At 41.7% G+C, this 13,840-nt stretch overlaps 2 protein-coding genes across 14 annotated transcripts in view; both read left to right on the top strand.

The window, feature by feature from the left end:
- LOC126706895 (putative disease resistance protein At1g50180) overlaps nt 1–5,204 on the top strand; it is a 59,514-nt gene extending 54,310 nt beyond the window's left edge. For 6 of the 9 annotated variants that reach the window (XR_007648749.1, XR_007648744.1, XR_007648737.1 and 3 more), the window contains one exon: nt 1,988–2,176. The gene's annotated coding sequence lies outside the window, so the exon portion shown is untranslated. Of the gene's footprint in view, nt 1–1,987; nt 2,177–5,006 lie in introns of those variants that run through there. The other 3 variants (XR_007648751.1, XR_007648741.1, XR_007648739.1) reach the window with 1 other exon arrangement.
- LOC126706898 (putative disease resistance protein At1g50180) overlaps nt 1–13,840 on the top strand; it is an 88,310-nt gene that overhangs the window by 9,049 nt on the left and 65,421 nt on the right. The gene's annotated exons all lie outside the window — the stretch shown is intronic.

Raw genomic sequence — 13,840 nt, 5'->3', positions numbered from 1 at the left:
CAATTTTTTGAATTTTTTCTGTTGAGAGTAGTATCAATTGATTATTTATATTTTCCATTTCTCAGATTACCTATAATTGATGTTTAAGACAAGCCTTGAATTGATAACCATACGGAAGTTCAATTTCTTTCCAAACATTTTAGAGCCAATTGATGTTTTAGACAAGCCTGAGATTAAAGATGAAGATAAAGCTAGGTGGTCTGCTACTAGATCAGGCTTCTACCCTTCTGCAGCCACTGGCAATGAACTTAGAGCTAAGGAAGATGAGGTGGAATGGTGGAGAATGTTGTGGTTTAGCCTTGCTATCCCATGGCTGCCTTTACAGGTTGGTTAGGAATCAAAAACAAACTGACAACTAGAGAAAGTTTAGCTCAATGGGGCTATACTAGGGGTTGCTTGTGTGTGTTTTGAAGAGACTTTATAGCCATCCAAACCGCTGCCCAAAACGCCACTCAAAATTGTGAGAGAGAGAGAGAGAGAGAGAGAGAGATCAAAGAGAAGGGAGAAGAGAGATTCAGAGAGAGAGAGAGAGAGCTTTTGTTGAGAGATGAGAGACTGAAGAGACAGGGAGAGAGGAGGTATTTTTCATTAAAATAATATATTTTCCTTTACCCTCAAGCTACAGTAATTCGTATATATAAGCATTCACTGTTCATGATTGCTAAATTTTTTTACCTATATCTACCAGGATAAAGCTCATGTTGGGCTTGTTTGATTGTAAAATAGCAATTTGGGGGGTTTTACACCCCCCAATGCTAATGCTCTAAAGATTTGTTTGTTTGGTGATAGTACTCTGTGTTGTACTAATTTGTTGGGTGGCATTTTTGCGTTGTAGTGTATTTGTTTTAGTGTTGGTTTCTTGTTCCACTTTTATGGCTTTGCTATGATTGCATCCTTTGTTCTTGTATTATGTTGAATTAAGGAAACTAATGTATCATAGGAGGAGAAAAATAATTCTTCATTTAATGTGGGATTCCTCATATTTCTTTAACTTATGTTTATCTCACAGCATTTTAGATGTATATTGTTTATAGTGAAGCCAGTTTAGTTGGTCATTGTGTTAAGCAGTAGCACTGTATCTTATTGAGTTGGGAATATCAATTAGCATGGATGGAGATCGTTGCTTTTTCTGTATCCATATGGTAACTAAAACACCAGTTATGTGCAACTGAGAAATAAAAAGTTATGCAGACAAATTATGTTAGATGGAACATCTATTCCTTTTAGATTTTTTATGCCATAATTGGAACTCTATAAATTCAATATCATACATAATTAGAGTAATAACTAAGAAGGAATTTGGTTGTTCTTAACAAGAACTTAATTCGTTCTAGCTGAATAGGGTGTTGGGTGAATATAAGCTGCAAAATGCTTCTTGTAAACTAGAAGATGAGGTTCTCATACTATTGTGATTAGTGGGGAATCATAGCCATTGCATATGTAAGATATTTTTTTGAAAATTTTCTGTTGAGAGCAGTATCAAATGATTATTTATGTTTTCCATTTCTCAGTATACCCATAATTAATGCTTTAGGCAAGCCTTGAGTTGATAATTATATGAGAGTTTTATTTCTATGCAAACATTTTTAGTGTTTACAACTTGGATAGCTCAGCATAGTTTCACTCTAACCTCAAGGATTGTAGAACTTTCTATGCCTCCATTGGCAATGAGAGGTGTGCAAGATTTTACCTCATGATAGGTATTTTTGTACTATAAAGGACCCACAAGATTTGTACATGGGTCCTTAATTTTTGCCACTTTTATTAACATTTTCTTCTTTCTTTTTCTCCCATTTTTTGGGGTCTTCATTTTTTTTTTTTTTGGGTCCTACTTTCTTTTCATTCCTACAGCATAAACATATTGTTATATGGTATAAATATAGTTCTAAATGTTACTTTAATGAGTTCATGTCTACAATATATTTCATTTTAATTCGTTTTTTTTAATGTTTCTAGGATTAATCATTCACCTTCGGTTTTTTTGCAGTTGAAATCATCCATGGTCTGCAACTGGTACGGGTTGGTGTCTGTTATACAATTTGAAGAATATGATTTCACAGACTCATTAAACATATTCTCTAATGCCTATGGGTAGTGATGTAAAGAATTGTTTGTTTGGTGATTGTACTCTATGTTGTGATATTTTCTTAGGTGGTTTGTTTGCATTTGTACTGTATTTGTTTGTGCTGCTTTCTTGTTCTGCTTGTCTGCTCTGCTATGATTGCATTTTTTGTTTGTGTATTCTGTTGAGTAAAAGAAACCAATGTATCATTGGAGGAGAAAAATAATTCTTCGTTTATGTGGGATTCCTCATATTTCTTCAAATTATGTTTATCTCATTGCATTTTAGATGTATTTTGTAATTAGTGATGCTAGTTTAGTCTGTCCTTGTGTTAAGCTGTAGAACTTTATCTTATTGAGTTGGGAATATCAATTAGCATGGATGGAAATTTTTGTTTTTTCTGTATCAATATGGTAACTAAAACCTAGTTATGTGCAATTGTGAAATCAGCAATTATGCAGACAAATTATGTTAGATGGAGCTTTTATTCCTTTTAGATTTTATGCCATAATCAGAACACTAAATTAAATATCATATAAAATCAAAGTAATCATTAGAAAGGAATTTGGTTATTCTTAATAATAATTTATGTAGTTCTAGTTGAATGGAGTGTTAGGTGAATATGAGTTGTAAAATGCTTCTTGTAAATTAGAAGATGATGTTCTTATACTATTGTGATTAGTGGGGAATCATAGCCATTGCATATGTAGGATATGTTTTTTTGAAAATTTTCTATTTAGAGTAGTATCAAATGATTATTTACGTTTTCAATTCTTAGTATACCCATTATTAATGTTTTAGGTGACCCTTGAGTTGATAACCATATGGGAGTTTTATTTCTTTGCAAACATTTTAGAATTTATAATAGCTTAGCATAGTTTCACTTCAACCTCAAGGATTGTTGAACTTTCTATGCCTCCATTGGTACTGAGAGGAGTGCTAGATTTTACCTCATGGCAAGTATTTTTGGACTATAAAGGTCCTACAAGATTGTACATGGTGCCTCAGAGTTGTCATAAAACTTAGAAGTGAGGTTAGAAGGTTCATAAAGTTTGATGTTGGGGATGGTAGAAGGTTTTCTTATGACATGATAATTGGGATCCTACTAGGATTCTTTTCATAACTTATAGCTTTAAGATTATCCATGGTGCAGCAACTAAATATGAGGCAAAGACGGATTCTGTTATGAAGAACAAAATAAGGGTTTGGAAACTTGCAAGGTCCAATGAATTAATCACCATACAATGCCAATTGTATTTGGTTGAGCTTAAAGATGATAAATCTAGGTGGTCTATGACAAGATCAGGCAGGCTGCTCTTGTTGAGCCATCTGCAATGAACATAAAGCTACAGCAGATGAGGTGGGATGGTTGTGACTCTGCTGGTTTAACCTTGCTATCCCTTAATTGCCTTTATTGGTTGGTTAGAAATCAAAAACAAACTGACAACTAGAAAAATTTGAAAATTTGGAACAAAAATGTACTTGTATTCAATATTCGACTATAAAGAATTTGTAAATTAGAAGGGAAAAGATTCTAACAAAAGAGAGATTTGAAAATTTTTCATCTTAGATTCATTATTGATGTTTTTAAGAAATTAATTGGTATAAATATCTCTGAAAAATCTAAATCTTGTTCCTTGTTGAAAATCAGATTTCTAATTAATCAATCTTCCCATTTTTGGATTAGAATTTTGTAACTGTGATGTCAAGTATGAGAAAAAAGGGAACTCGCTCCATCATAGACACCCAACCATTATTCTTATAATTCATGATATTGTTAAAATCCAAATTTATTCACTTATGCTTCTGCTTTATCAATCATGTTCTTTCTTTGTTTACTAAAGAATAAAAAAACTGGCCCTGTTGTATGCATATACAAAAAATTAGGCAGTTTGCATGGACTGCAGTGTTTCCTTCTGTTATGTTCATTAATGAATAAAAAATGTTAAGGTATGCACTGAGCAAAAAAGCGCCAATATGGGTAGTTTCTCGAATGACCTTGACACTACTAAATCTGAAGATCATGGAGTAGTTCAAATTAAAGAAATGAAACAAATGAAAAATAATAATATTTTGTCTAGATGAAAAACTCTTGCTCAGTCCCATTAAGGGTAACCTTTACCTGCAAATAATGCAAGTCTGTGGAGTGTCTTGGTGCCAGAATCATTTAGTTTGCTTGTGTTAGGTATTAGGGCATGTAGCACTCCAGTAAGTTAACTAAAACTACCAAATCAGCAGGCAGGCGGCTCTGACTAGTAAGATTGCCAAGCTAGTCAGAAATTCCAAATCCCGAATGCAGAGACTTGACTAGTTTAAGAAGACATGAGATAGCGAAATGGTTGAAATTCAACATTTAAAGCATTTATACAACTAAAAAAGAGATTATTGTGACTATTTTGACATTCTTTTACACTTTGGACCAAATACCTACCTCAATGCTACAGGGGACTCTATCAACAATAAGACACCTAGTGCACCCAAGTGTTCATATTCTTATCACAATAATGAATTATAAGTTCTATATTTAAATAATTAAAGCATTCACAAAAGAAAAATAATTCAACTAGATGAGATAGTTCATCTAGGATTCCTTGATAATAAAGATTCATATATGAACCTCTTCTAAAAATATATGACTATTATTCACATCTATGTTTATGCTGTCATATTTATGCTTGGAATCATATACTTCAATTGTGCGTCTACAGTAGAGATAAATGCAGAACATGTGCTTTTAATTATTTGTTGTAGCCTGGAACATCTTCCATTTGCCATGCGTCCACCAGATAGGTCCCTTCTGAATGGTTTTCTGTTTAAACACAATTGCATTTCTATTTACAGAAAAATATCGTAGTTCAATTGGAATTGCTTCAGATTCACATGCTATTGATTGATTACTAGCTTCAGCTTCACATTGACCAGAAACCATTATTTGTTTATGCAGCTCTTGTGGTTGCTGTGACAAAGATGAGCTGGTGAACTGGACGAGTTTGAAAATAGATTTGGGTTGTGAAGTAAGAGAATTCCATGTGTGACAAAGATGAGGCCCTGATACTATTGTAATTATTAGGGGCTTGTTAGCCATTACATATGAATGACAGAAACACAAAATTTATTTAGTAAGAGTAGTATCTAATGATAATTCATCTTCTTTTATTAGTGGCAGTGATTAATGAGTGTTACTAGAGCTAAAGATATCACACCCCCAACCCTGCCTCTTATCTCTAAATATACCTATAGTTGACATTACTGCATGCTTTGAGTTAGTAACTGTGGGGGAGTTCAATTTTCTCTCCAAAAATTTAACATACAGACACTGTTTAACAGTGTTTGATACTTGGAGAGCTCTGTAGTAGTTGTACTTCAACGAGCATTGCTTCTTCATTTAAAGGATGTAGAACTTCCGATGCCCCTTATGTTAATAGAAGTTCTACATTTTTATTCTCATGACAGTAGTTGTATAGAATTTAAATCTCTTTTCTGCTTCCATTAGTATCTCATATTTTTGCATAATCCAGGTATACATTTTCTTTAATCTCAGATTAACAATATTATCCAGTAATATTTCTGAATTATAAGTTTACATTATCAAATTATTGACATTGCAAGACAGGTCTGGTTTACTATCATTGTCTTGTGAACTTAATGGGGTCTGCCATATTCATTTGTACATATCTTATTGAGGGACCAAAATGCTGTTAGGACTCCTTGCTCATATACTTCTCATGGTACCCTTTAGGGCCTTTATGTATTACTCAGACAATGTGCGCATGTTTTGCTTTTCTTTCTCTTTTAGAATGCGAAAACTTGGTTTTGCCTATGTATTATAAGTCAAAGTTTATTTGTAAGAATTTTGTCTGCCCAGATGTCTCCTTAATTTGGTCTACAAGGAGAGATCAAGGGAGTAAAGACTTGAGACTGCCTCCCACAATAGTCAACTGAATAATTCTTAAGGTTTGTTCATTTATGGTGAAACTCTTTCAGTCTCACAATCTGATATTGTGTGCATGGTTAACACAGAGTCAGTGTATGCTTTCCTTGACAAAGGTTACTAAATTGAAAGACATTCTAAATGCAATTAACTTTAGTGACCATCTAGCCATTTAAAGAATTGCACGGTGCAGACTGCGGAGGCAACACTTGAGATGAAAGGCAAGAGGACTTTGTGAACTACGCTGGCCAAAAATGCTCTAAAATTTGTCTTGTAAAGTAGTACATACAGAGTAGGTTCAATTAATCTTGTCATATTTCATCATAAGGTAAAGTTTGAAGCAAAATATAAATAAATTAAAAGATGAATATTGATAAGGATAAAATAAGTAAAAGACAAGGGTGACGGTACATATTTTGCCGTCAGCCTGTCTAACAAACTGACGGCGATATGAAGTGAAGGAACTCCACATACAGACGGTACCATAAAGCTGAAGGTCATCCTGAAGCTGACGGTACGTAACCTGAAGGCACAACATACACTGACGGCGTTCGTCAGTGAATGCTTGATAACCACGTTTGCGTGTATAAGTAAATGACTTGCTCTTCACGTTTCATGAAATCTAAGAAGGATTCCTATATGGAAAGGATCCCGCAAAATACGCCCAAGGAGACTCCTATAAGGAAAAGATTTCTACTCCAAGGAAAAGAGGGGGGGGGGGGGGAAGCCCTACTACTATAAAAACCATGCACCCTCACGAACCAAGGTACGCATAATTTACCCTCTCTAGCACTCTAGAGTAGTGAGAATAATTTTGACTTGACCTTCGGAGGGTATTTGACCGGTACCACACTGGTACTCTCTGCTAGGTTCTTTCTTTTTCATTGTGCAGGTGCTATTCGTAGCGCGCGAGGACTGTGTGGCTTACTGGTGGTATTTTCGGCATCATCAGTTGGCGCCGTCTGTGGGAAGGTTGACATGTAAAGCCATATTACCGCTTCCCGGAAAAAAGTCGCATGGTGCTCACCCGCTCAATGGCAACTACTAACGACATTCAAGAAGAAGAACCACCCATGACCGCCCTCGAGAAACAAGTCAAGACTCTCCCTGCGGCCGTAGAATGACTCACCCGACAAAACCGCGACCTGGAAGAACAGCTACGCCAAAAAAACATAGCACCAAACAACCAAAGAGCCGATCAAGAAGGAACCAGCGCCGACAGAAGAAACCAAGAGGGGCCCCAGGCCAGCAACGCCCCGAGCAAACCAGAGCGACAGAACGTGAGCCTCCCCTCCCTCGCAGAAACCGCTCCACCACTTATTATCGCGGAGATGCAGGCCATGAAGGAACAAACGGAGGTTATGATGAACGCTCTCAAGGGGCGAGTGTCAAGAGATCTTGACAACCTTGTCAACCGGACTGACTCGCCATTCACCGCCACCGTCAACTCCTACCCCCTACCGAGTAAGTTCCGCATGCCGCAGATAGACAGTTATGACGGGGTGAAGGACCCACTGGACCACCTGGAGACCTTCAAGACCCTAATGCACCTTCAAGGAGTAGCAGACGTCATCATGTGTAGGGCCTTCCCTACAACGCTGAAGGGCGCAGCGAGAATTTGGTTCAGCCGACTGACACCGAACTCCATCAGCACCTTCAAAAAGCTCAGTGCTCAATTTACCGCACACTTCATCGGAGGCCATCGGTATAAGAAGTCTACGGCTTGCTTGATGAGTATGAAGCAGCGAGAGGACGAAACTCTAAGAGCCTACATATCCCGATTCAACAAGGAGGCGCTCTCGATCGACGAAGCCGATGATAAGATACTTGTTGCGGCATTCACGAATGGCTTGAAGAAGGGTAAGTTTTTGTTCTCCCTATACAAAAACGACCCAAAAACCATGTCAGAAGTACTTTATCGTGCCACAAAGTATATGAACGCTGAAGACGCGCTGTTAGCCCGAGAAGAGAGGCCCAGGAAAAGAGAGAAGCAAGAAGGCACTCGACAGGACCAAGGCCGAAAAAAGGCAAGAACGGGAGACCGAAGGGACGAGAGGCACCCTAAGCCACTGGGAGGAAGATTCACGAGCTTCACTCCGTTGACAATCCCGATAGATCAAGTCCTTATGCAAATCAAGGACGAGGAGGCTCTGACGTTCCCGGGAAAGCTAAAAAGTGATCCCAACAAACGTTCCAGGGATAAGTATTGCCGTTTCCACCGCGACCATGGTCACAATACGGCTGATTGCTATGACCTTAAGCAGCAGATTGAGGCCCTTATTAGACAAGGAAAACTGCAGAGGTTCGTTAGCAAAGAGAAGGCAGATCCTCCCGCACAAAACCAACACCCTCAACGGGATAATGAGCGACCGAGGCCCCCGATAGGGGACATAAGGATGATCGTAGGAGGAACGACTGTCGCCGGGTCGTCCAAGAAGGCCCGCAAGACCAACCTTCGGATGGTACAAAATGTTCAGTTGACGGGAGTCGTGCCGAAGATAGCACGAAGAGAAGGCCCTATAATCGGGTTCTCAGAAGAGGACGCACGACGCCTTCACCATCCACATGACGATGCGCTAGTCGTCAGCTTGCGGGTGGAAGACTACAACATGCACCGAGTGCTGGTCGACAACGGCAGTTCAGCAGATATTTTATACTACCCAGCGTTCCAGCAGATGAGGATCGACAGGGAGCGATTGATTCTGACAAATGCCCCGCTCGTTGGCTTTGGTGGGAGCCGCGTATTCCCCTTAGGTGCGGTCACATTGTCCGTAATAGTAGGTGATTACCCTCAGCAGATAATCAAGGACGTGACATTCTTGGTGGTCGATTGCTCGTCTGCCTACAACGCTATCATCGGACGACCCACGCTCAATTCGTGGAAGGCGGTAACTTCCACCTACCACCTGATGATTAAGTTCCTAACTGACTACGGAGTAGGGGAGCTGCGCGGAAGTCAGATGGCCGCGCGCGAATGCTACGTGTCCATGATGGAAATGGAAGATCAGGTTCAAGCTTTAAGCATAGAAGAGCATCGGATGGTAACGGAGCCAGTAGAAAAGTTAGAAGAGATACCCCTTGATAGTTCCGACCCTGGCCGAACGACCAAAATTGGAACACTCGCTCACCCCGCGATCCGTCAGGAGCTCATAACCTTCCTCAGAGGCAACCGAGATGTATTCGCCTGGGGTCATGAAGATATGACAGGAATAGATCCTTCAGTCATGGTGCACCGATTGAATGTATCGCCCGCCTTTCCACCTATCCGACAAAAGAAGAGAGTGTTTGCCCCCGAACGAGACCTAGCCATAGCAGAAGAAGTCCGAAAGCTACAGGAAGCAAGCTTCATTAGGGAAGTGTACTATCCCGACTGGCTAGCAAACGTAGTAATGGTCAAAAAAGCGAGCGGGAAATGGCGGATGTGTGTGGACTTCACCGACCTTAACAAGGCCTGCCCCAAAGATAGCTACCCCCTCCCCAGGGTCGATGTCCTTGTAGACTCAACGGCCCGACACCAATTGCTGAGCTTCATGGACGCTTTCTCAGGGTACAACCAAATCCGAATGCACGAGGCTGATTAGGAAAAGACGTCGTTTGTCACCAGCCAAGGCCTATTCTGTTACAAAGTGATGCCCTTCGGCCTGAAGAACGCAGGCGCAACGTACCAAAGACTCATGAACAAAATGTTCGCACGACAGATTGGGAGGAATGTCCAGGTTTACGTAGACGACATGCTAGTAAAGAGCCGGAGGGAGGAAGATCATCTGACAGATCTCAAAGAGACATTCGACACACTTTGCTCATACAACATGAAGCTCAATCCAGGAAAATGTGCCTTTGGAGTTACGGCAGGGAAGTTCTTAGGATTCATGGTGTCCCAAAGGGGAATCGAGGCAAACCCGGACAAGATCCGGGCCATTATGGTGATGACACCACTAAGAAATGTGAAGGAGGTGCAAATCCTCAACGGAAAAATAGCAGCACTGAATAGGTTCGTATCAAGGGCAACGGACAAGTGTCCGAACGCTAAAGAAATCCTTCGAGTGGACTGCCGAATGCCAGCAAGCATTCGAAGAATTGAAGGCTTACCTCTCCTCCCCACCGCTGCTGAGCCCGTCGCAGCCAGGAGAGGAGCTTTTTCTTTATCTAGCCATCTCCCCTGCAACTGTAAGTGCCACCTTAGTCAGAGAAGAAGAAAAAGTACAAAAGCCCGTGTACTACGCAAGCCGAGCACTTCGCGGTGCTGAAGAAAGATACCCGCCCATGGAAAAACTTGCCTTTGTGTTAGTTACGGCAGCCCGCAAGCTCAAACCGTACTTTCAAGCTCATACGGTGAACGTCCTGACCGACAAGCCCTTACGACGGGCAATGAGCAATCCCGAGGCTACGGGTCGATTGGCGTTATGGGCTATAGAACTGAGCGAGTTTGATATTCAGTACCGCCCGCGGACCGCCATCAAGGGAAAGATCGTTGCAGACTTCATAACCGAATTTACTCATGACGAAGACAAGGGGGTAGAAAAATCCCCTCATTGGAGCATATACACGGATGGGTCGTCCAACAGACAAGCCGGAGGGGCCGGCATTGTGCTATTATCGTCCAAAGGAGACACCATTGAATGCATGGTCCGTCTCGACTTCCCCGCTACCAACAATGAGTCAGAGTACGAAGCACTGATAGCAGGGCTCGACCTCGCTAAAGCAGCAGGAGCCGCAAGGGTAGTCATCTACTGTGACTCTCAGGTCATCACTAACCAGATAAATGGAGACTACGAGTGCAAGGGCGAAAGGATGAAGAAGTACCTTGATGAAGTAAGGGCAAGAGTGGATGACCTAGAAGCCAAAGTCGTCCAAATTCCCAGAGGAGAAAACGAGCGAGCCAACCGCCTCACAAAGGCCGCTTCAGCAGAACAAATGGTCATCCCTGGTAATGTACTCTCTTTCGTTCAGCGTTCTCCGCTAATAGATCCTAGCAACGTGCAGGAAATATGCTCCGACAGTAGCTGGACCGCGCCGTTAGTTTCGTACTTGAAAGATGGGGTCTTACCAGACGAAAAGGAGGCCGCGAGGAAACTTAAAGTCCAGGCGGCGAGGTTCGTCCTAATAAAAGACGTTCTGTACAAAAGAGGCTTCTCCCGACCATATTTGAGATGCCTAGGTACGGAAGAGGTAGACTACGTCATGAGAGAAGTACATGAAGGAATTTGCGGGAACCATTCAGGGTGTAGATCATTGGTACACAAGCTTGTGCGAGCAGGGTACTATTGGCCCACCATGCAGAAGGACGCCGAAGCCTATGTCAGGGCCTGTGACAAATGCCAAAAGTTCAGCAATGTCATTAGACAACCAACCGAAGAGCTGACTCCGATGACGGCCCCATGGCCGTTCGCGCAATGGGGGTTAGACAATATGGGACCATTCCCTACAGCGGTACGACAGCTGAAGTTCCTGGTGGTGGGCATTGACTATTTCACAAAATGGGTGAAAGCTGAAACTTTGGCCACAATTACAGAGAAGAACGTGCGAAGCTTTGTCTGGAGGTGCATCATATGCAGGTTTGGCATTCCTAGAGTCTTTGTCTCGAACAACGGGAGGCAATTCGACAACGACCCCTTCCGGGATTTTTGCTCACAATTAGGAATAAAGAACCACTATTCCTCCCCCACCCACCCTCAAGCTAATAGCCAGGTCGAAGTAACGAATCGATCCTTGCTCAAGATTATCAAGACTCGGCTCGAGGGGGCGAAGTGTATATGGCCCGAAGAATTGCCAAGCATATTATGGGCGTACAGGATGACGGCAAGGACACCCACAGGAGAAACACCGTTCTGACTGACATACGAAAGCGAAGCGGTCATCCCGGCCGAAGTTGGGCTCACAAGCTACAGGGTGCACAACCATGATGAGAACAAAAACGACGAGGCTATGCGACTACAGCTCGACCTAGTGGACGAGATCAGAGCAGCAGCAGAACAAAGGCTCGCTAGGTACCAGGACCGCATGGCCAAACACTACAACTCTCGGGTCCGACACAGAGACTTCCAAGTTGGAGACCTCGTTCTTAGAAAGGTCATGGGCGCCGCTAGGGACCCTACCCAAGGGAAACTTGGCCCCAATTGGGAAGGACCTTACTGAGTTGCGTCGTGGCAGAGGAAAGGCACCTACCGCCTAGAGACGTTGGAAGGACAGAAACTGTCACACCCATGGAATACCGAGCACTTACGAAAGTATTACCAGTAGGAGCAGCAGCATGAAGACCAACCCATTTTTATTTACATTCCAGCAAATTTTAGTCTTACTCCTCAGATTTATCATTTACTTTAGTTTTTTGCAACAATACTTTTTTAAGCCCGGAAGGCAGGATTTGGTTTTAGAATTACTTTTATTTACAAATGCATGGCAATAAGAGGAGTTTATTCAAAATTGCTGAAGTATCTATTTTAGAAATCTACGGCTTAAAGTCCACAGAAGTGGGCAACTAAGCTCACAAAAGTGAACCAAAACGACCAAGTCCATAACACACGAACTAAAAAGCTGACGGTCCCATGAATGAAGCTATCATCATATGGACGAGGTCCTAAAACCAACGGACCTACAAAGATGACAAGGTCAGCAAAGCTAAGGCTAAAAAGCTGACGGTCCCATGAATGAAGCTATCATCATGTGGACGATGTCCTAAAACCAACGGACCTACAAAGATGACAAGGTCAGCAAAGCTAAGGCTAAAAAGCTGACGGTCCCATAAATGAAGCTATCATCATGTGGACGATGTCCTAAAACCAACGGACCTACAAAGATCACGGTCAGCAAAGCTAAGGCTAAAAAGTTGACGGTCCCACGAATGAAGCTATCATCATGTGGACAATGTCCTAAAACCAACAGACCTACAAAGATCACGGTCAGCAAAGCTAAGGCTAAAAAGCTGACGGTCCCATGAATGAAGCTATCATCATGTGGACGATGTCCTAAAACCAACGGACCTACAAAGATTACGGTCAGCAAAGCTAAGGCTAAAAAACTGACGGTCTCATAGATGAAGTGACCATCATATGGGCAAGGTCCTCAAACCAACAGACCTACAAAGATGACAGTCATCGAGGCCAAAGCTAAAAAGCTGACGGTCTTAAGGGGTGAGACTATCACCATATGGACAAAATTCAAAAACCCATGGGCCTACAAAGGTGAAAATTCAAAAACCAAAAAACTGACAGTCCCACCAAACTGATTGGACCCACGGACTTACACTAAGTCCGCAAGGTAGCTAAAAATTAGGAAGCTGACGACCATAAAACAGTGCAACGAACTGGCGAAGCTACAACCGACGGACTTTGGCAGACGGAACCAATAACTGGACGGTCACTAAGCTGACGGACCTTGGGAAATAGTGAACAAGGCCGGAAATCCAACAGGAAACCCGTAAAACTGACGAGGTAAGAAGACCACATTAGTCATACCGACGGCGTCTTCCAACAGTTCAAAAATAGACGGGTTCCCAAACAGACGGGAACTTTTTCCAAAACTTCGTTTAGGGCTATCATTGATCAAGAGATATAAAAGTAACGGAAATAAACACATACACAACTGTATATAAACAAAAGCCCCAAGAAAACCAAAAGGGCACTTAAACAATTGTTTGCCAAATATTAAAATACAACGATTGTTTGCAAAATAAATACAAGGTTAAAATGCAAAATAAAAACTAAGAAGCAGGAACGTCAACAAGATTGCCGTCAGCTTGCTGGTCTTCAATATCCACAATCACGGTTGGAGAATCAGAAGCAGAATGGTTGGCAGCAGGCTGAGCTAGGACTACACTGCCGTCAGGCTCCGGAGTAGGATTAGGCAGA

This window comes from Quercus robur, chromosome 11 (assembly GCF_932294415.1).
Source record: "Quercus robur chromosome 11, dhQueRobu3.1, whole genome shotgun sequence".
Classification (NCBI taxonomy): domain Eukaryota; kingdom Viridiplantae; phylum Streptophyta; class Magnoliopsida; order Fagales; family Fagaceae; genus Quercus; species Quercus robur.
The sequence above is the reverse complement of the archived record's forward strand: the minus strand, read 5'-3'. Positions and strand labels throughout refer to the sequence as shown.